The 4,987-nt window shown below is 37.4% G+C and overlaps 1 pseudogene; it reads left to right on the top strand.

Annotated features, from left to right (window-relative positions):
* Positions 1-314: 314 nt before the first annotated feature.
* LOC115833796 lies at positions 315-3,966 on the top strand (annotated as a pseudogene).
* The last annotated feature ends 1,021 nt before the right edge of the window (positions 3,967-4,987 follow it).

Below are 4,987 nucleotides of genomic sequence, written 5' to 3'. Positions count from 1 at the left end.
TGTAGGCGAATCAGACACGGAAAAATCCTAAAAGAGAGATTAATAGAGGAAATAATTGACTCAGTAATAACTGTGAAGAAGTGTCACAGTGACAGAAACCAGGAGTCTTTATATAGGTTAGATTTAAAAAGGGAGAGAGAATAGGAACATTGAAAAAGATGGACAGAAAAAGATAGCAAATGTTCAAGACTCCTTGCAAGAGTGAGGCAGAAAGTTTATAAGTTGCTTGATTACACCTAGCATATAATTATTTGAAGTTTTCTATTGAGAGTGAGAACGTGTAATCCTTTAACCAAACGTCTCTGCAGCACTATATGTCATTAAGGAAGAGGATAATCAGTATTCATTATCAAAGGATGCATATATTTCTCGAAGAGGAGGAGCAACTGCATCTGCGGGCACTGGAAAGAGAAGCAAAAGAGCTTTTCCAACAACTACAAGACAGTCAAGTGAGAATGACCCAACATTTAGAAGGGACGAAAGACATGTACAGAGAGCTGTGGGAGACATGCCGCATGCCTGACGGGGAGCTGCTCCAGGTTTGGAGGGAGGGTCCATCCTCAGAGACAGGAAGCCTTTGCTGGACAGTGCTGCCAGGACATGCAAATATCACCTGCATATGTCACTGCTCTAAGCTAAGTGACACATGCTGTCTGACTTCCACCATTACGTTTCTCCATTCACTTATTACTGCATACTTTGGTAATCTTTGGGAAATTTTTGCCATTTTAGCTGATAGCATATAATAAAGTTCTCTTCAATATAATTTGGAGTACTATCCACACAGAGAGATCATCCAAAATCATTAGAACTCTAGGCCAGGGGAAGGTTAGTAATACTCCATTTACATGCCCTAGTTCCTCCTCACTCTGATCTCCCAGAGAGCAGTGATTTGATGAAGACATTGAGGGGTTTCCACTTGCCTGGGCAAGATTTCTCAAAGCTGCTCATCAATGTCCATGTACTCTGTTTCTCATATGGTTCTCTGTTTTGTTTTAATAGTTGTCATGTGTGGTCAGAGCTTTCCTTGGAAATAAGATTAGGAAATTAATGACACTGGAAACCTAGATATCTTTGCTTTACTCCACCATCTCTTGCTGAGCTCCTTTCTTCTTAATGCCCACTGATGAAGCTTTTTATTGTTTAGTTGAGGTTCTGTTATTAATGTAGGATTGAATGATTCCTTAGCAGGAAAAAAAAAGATACACATTATTAAAACACTAAAACAGAAAGAAACAAGAGTATGAGAAAAGATGCAGAAGGAAAAATCTCTCATAATTTACATTACCTTTTATTTTTTTGCAGGATGTGGGAAATGATCAGCAAGGTGAGTTTACACTAAAAACAATGCTATTTCTGAAAAATTTGTTCTCTTGTGAATGAAGGGAATGTATACATTTTGAGTACTAACATCGTTGTCAGGGGCTGTTTCCAATTTTGTTTCAAAAGAAGGCCTGAGGTCTTCTTCTCTTTGGTCTGGAAAGTTTTCATCTTAAAATTTGTATGAATTAAAATATACATAAAAACAATTTGCCATTCGGAAGTTTGTTCTCCCGATCCATCCATCCTGACCAGCCATACCACACAGATCTTAATACAAAATTACTCTGAGGAATCATAGAGACATCTTCTACTCTAGAGGGGTCAGAGGTTAAAAAAAAAACAAAGACAGAGGGAGGAGAGAGATTCCCTAAGGATGGGCTGAGGAGGGATGTTTTGGTCCTAAAAGCATCAATGACCCGGGCCTGCTCCATCACCGTACACCCAGTTCAAGGAAAGACCTCAGGAAAATGGTTGCCTCAGGACCCTCAGCAGCAGGGTTCTCAGGCTGGAATTAGACTCCTTTGATTTGCACAAAAGCTTAAAGCCTTTTGTCTCAATGAATATTCTCTGTTAGACACTGACTAGCGTTAGTGACAGCTGCAGCCTGAGGTCCCAAAGGTTTTTGTCTGAGTTTTCTGCTCTCTGAAATATTCCCAAGATTTCTGCCTACCCTCAGGGGGTGTGATGGGCAGAGGGAGGCAATGACTTTTAATGACTTTAGAAGTTGTATAATGTCTGAGGATAACATATCTGGCGAAATTGGGTGTTTATGGAAGTAAAATTTAGAAAAAGTAACATCCTTATGGCCCCTAGAGTGTGGAATAAAATGTACAACCAGTTAACCAAAACGGGCAGAATTCTGAGGAAACATCTTATGTGAAAATGTGATATCTTTGTATGACTGTATGATTAACTCTGGGCCTGGAACTATAGCTGAGGCCATTTTTTTTTGCAGGACTGATTTGGCACAGATGCAAAAGCCCCAGCCAGTGAACCCAGAGCTCACTTCATGGCACATTACTGGAGTCCTAGATATGCTCAACAACTTCAGAGGTAAGAGCCAGCTGCTTGGCAGTCTAGCCTCAAATTATTTCCTTATTGGGTCCCTTGGTTGAGGCTTTTCCCATTTAAGTTTTATTAGTTTTGTCATGTAGGTAATACATACTTTTCCAAAACATGTGCATCTTCTCTACCTGCATAGTAATATTACAATGATCAAAACTCAATTTCCTGACTCACAGTTTGATGAAAATGTAAAGAAAGATACACACTTTATCTGCAGAATAAGAGGACAAAGAATATTCAGATCATGTAGTTATGAAGACACTAGTTCTCATGGTGGCATCAGTATTTCATTTATTCAATTTAATTCAATTTTGAAGGCTTAGATTTGGCATACTGGTTTTAATTGTTTCTATTCTATGTGCATTTACATGCATTCTACAAGTAACCTTTATTATGTACAAAATCAGAACATTTTGATCAACAAAGAAAATGACTAAAATATCCATAATCAGGACAATTCTAATGCCATCAGATACATCTCGTAACAAGTGAAAGGTGAGGGATCTGTGAACGTGGCTGAACCATGTTAGGCCCATTCTAGAGAGCAGGTCTAAGTAGCAGAGGGCAGGAACCCAGAGTAGATTGAATCAGGAGCTAAACAGATAATGTAAAGCCAGAGTATTCTTTTCAGAAACTTATAAATTTTACTTGTGTCAATTTCTACCAAATTTTTTTGTTTGAGACTATAACAGGCATTACTTAACATTCCAATAAATTCTCACATCGCAGCAAATTGATGTCTACCTTTGATGATCTTAAAGACAAATAATACAAGATTTTTCTACTGAAGAAAAAAAAAACATTTTAGATATGTCCTGAAAGAAACTAGGCAGAGATAGACATTAAATCATTACTTCGCCCAGTGATATGGTCACATTTTTTCTCTGTTTTTTAAGGAATAATACATAATTGTATGTGCCGTAGAGGTGTAATAACATTTCATCTTCATGGATGCATGGGGCTAAACTCTCTTGCCTTCCTTCTTTCTGTATTTTCTTGGAAGAAGAGCAAGTGAAGTGAATAATTGGGCCACAGAGCCTCTGTCTCACATAGAACTCACTAATATAATATTTTTTCCTTGACAGTGGATAATGCTCTGAGCACAGAAATGATTCCTTGCTATATAAGCCTTTCTGAGGATGTGAGATATGTGATATTTGGAGATGACCATCTCAGTGCTCCCATGGATCCCCAGAGAGTGGAGAGCTTTGCTGTGTGGGGAGCGCAAGCATTCACCTCCTGCAGGCATTTCTGGGAGGTGGATGTGACTCTCTCCTCCAGCTGGATTCTGGGAGTCTGTAGAGATTTCAGGACTGCAGATGCCAATATCGTTATTGATTCTGATGAAACATTTTTTAAATTTCCTCAAAAAGGAGCAACCACTGTAGTTTCTCCACCAACTCTCCACCTTTAATTCAGTATGTGCAAAGGCCTCTGGGTCGGGTTGGGGTGTTTCTGGATTATGATAATGGATCTGTGAGATTTTTTGATGTTTCTAAAGGTTCTCTGATCTATGATTTTCCTCCTTCCTCCTTGTCTTCCCCTCTGAGGCCTTTCTTTTGCTTTGGTTGTACATGAAAAGTTGGTTTCATGATGATTTATTGTGACCTCCCATATATGAGGCAAATAGTGTCCTAAGACCCTACGTGTGAGAGCCTGTGAGCTCATTGTAACTTCATGGAATGTAATTACTTTATGGTTATAAATGGGATAACCACCTTGAATGTGTACATTTGTTAATTAAGTTATTTTAATTAATAAATTATTGTGGAATCTTTACTAGAACATCAATAGTTTTTTTTGTACTAGTTTTGTTGAGATTCATTCACTTACCGTGCAAGTCATGTTCTAATGTATTTAATTCAGATATTGTTAGTATATCACACTTGTGCAGGCATCAGAGCTCTCTACTGCCTGTGCACTTTTAACACTTCCAGAAGAATCCCCATACACATTAACACTTATTCTCCATTCACCCTCCCCCATTCCCTGACACCACTTAATCTACTTTTTATGTTTTTGCATTCAGGTAAATAAAATCAAGAGTATGTTTTCAGTTTGTACACACTGTAAATCACTTGTCTTAGTTGTATATTTGAACCAGCCTGGGGTAGAATAATGAAGTGGTGGATATCTTATCTTACAAAGAATAAAAAGCGTGCTTATTTTCTTTTTAAGTCTGAGCAAGTTAAGTTGACCTCACAGACTTTATTGTTTCTCAACATCCTAGTTATTAATCACATTTCAGCTCACACAACAGTTTTTCAGTGCCGGGTTGCTCTGCTATTACATCTTCTATGAATATATCATATCAGATTTAATATTCAGAAAACTCTTATACTTATTACTACCAGATTGAAAATTCCAAGGGGGCAATGGCAGTATTTGTCTTCTTTGCTAATATGTTACAATTATTCAATGCAATTTTTAGAATAGATCACACAGTAAATAAGATGAGTAAATGGATAAGTAGAGGAGTTAATATGTATAAATATTATTCTAACATTAAGAAACTTTTCCAAAATATAAGTAACAAAATAGGATAGAACATACTAATGAATATCTATCAAAAGATAAGAAATAAATTGATTTTCAGATT

The sequence above is a fragment of the Nomascus leucogenys genome, unplaced genomic scaffold, assembly GCF_006542625.1.
Source record: "Nomascus leucogenys isolate Asia unplaced genomic scaffold, Asia_NLE_v1 001557F_32243_qpd_obj, whole genome shotgun sequence".
NCBI lineage: Eukaryota > Metazoa > Chordata > Mammalia > Primates > Hylobatidae > Nomascus > Nomascus leucogenys.
The sequence above is the reverse complement of the archived record's forward strand: the minus strand, read 5'-3'. Positions and strand labels throughout refer to the sequence as shown.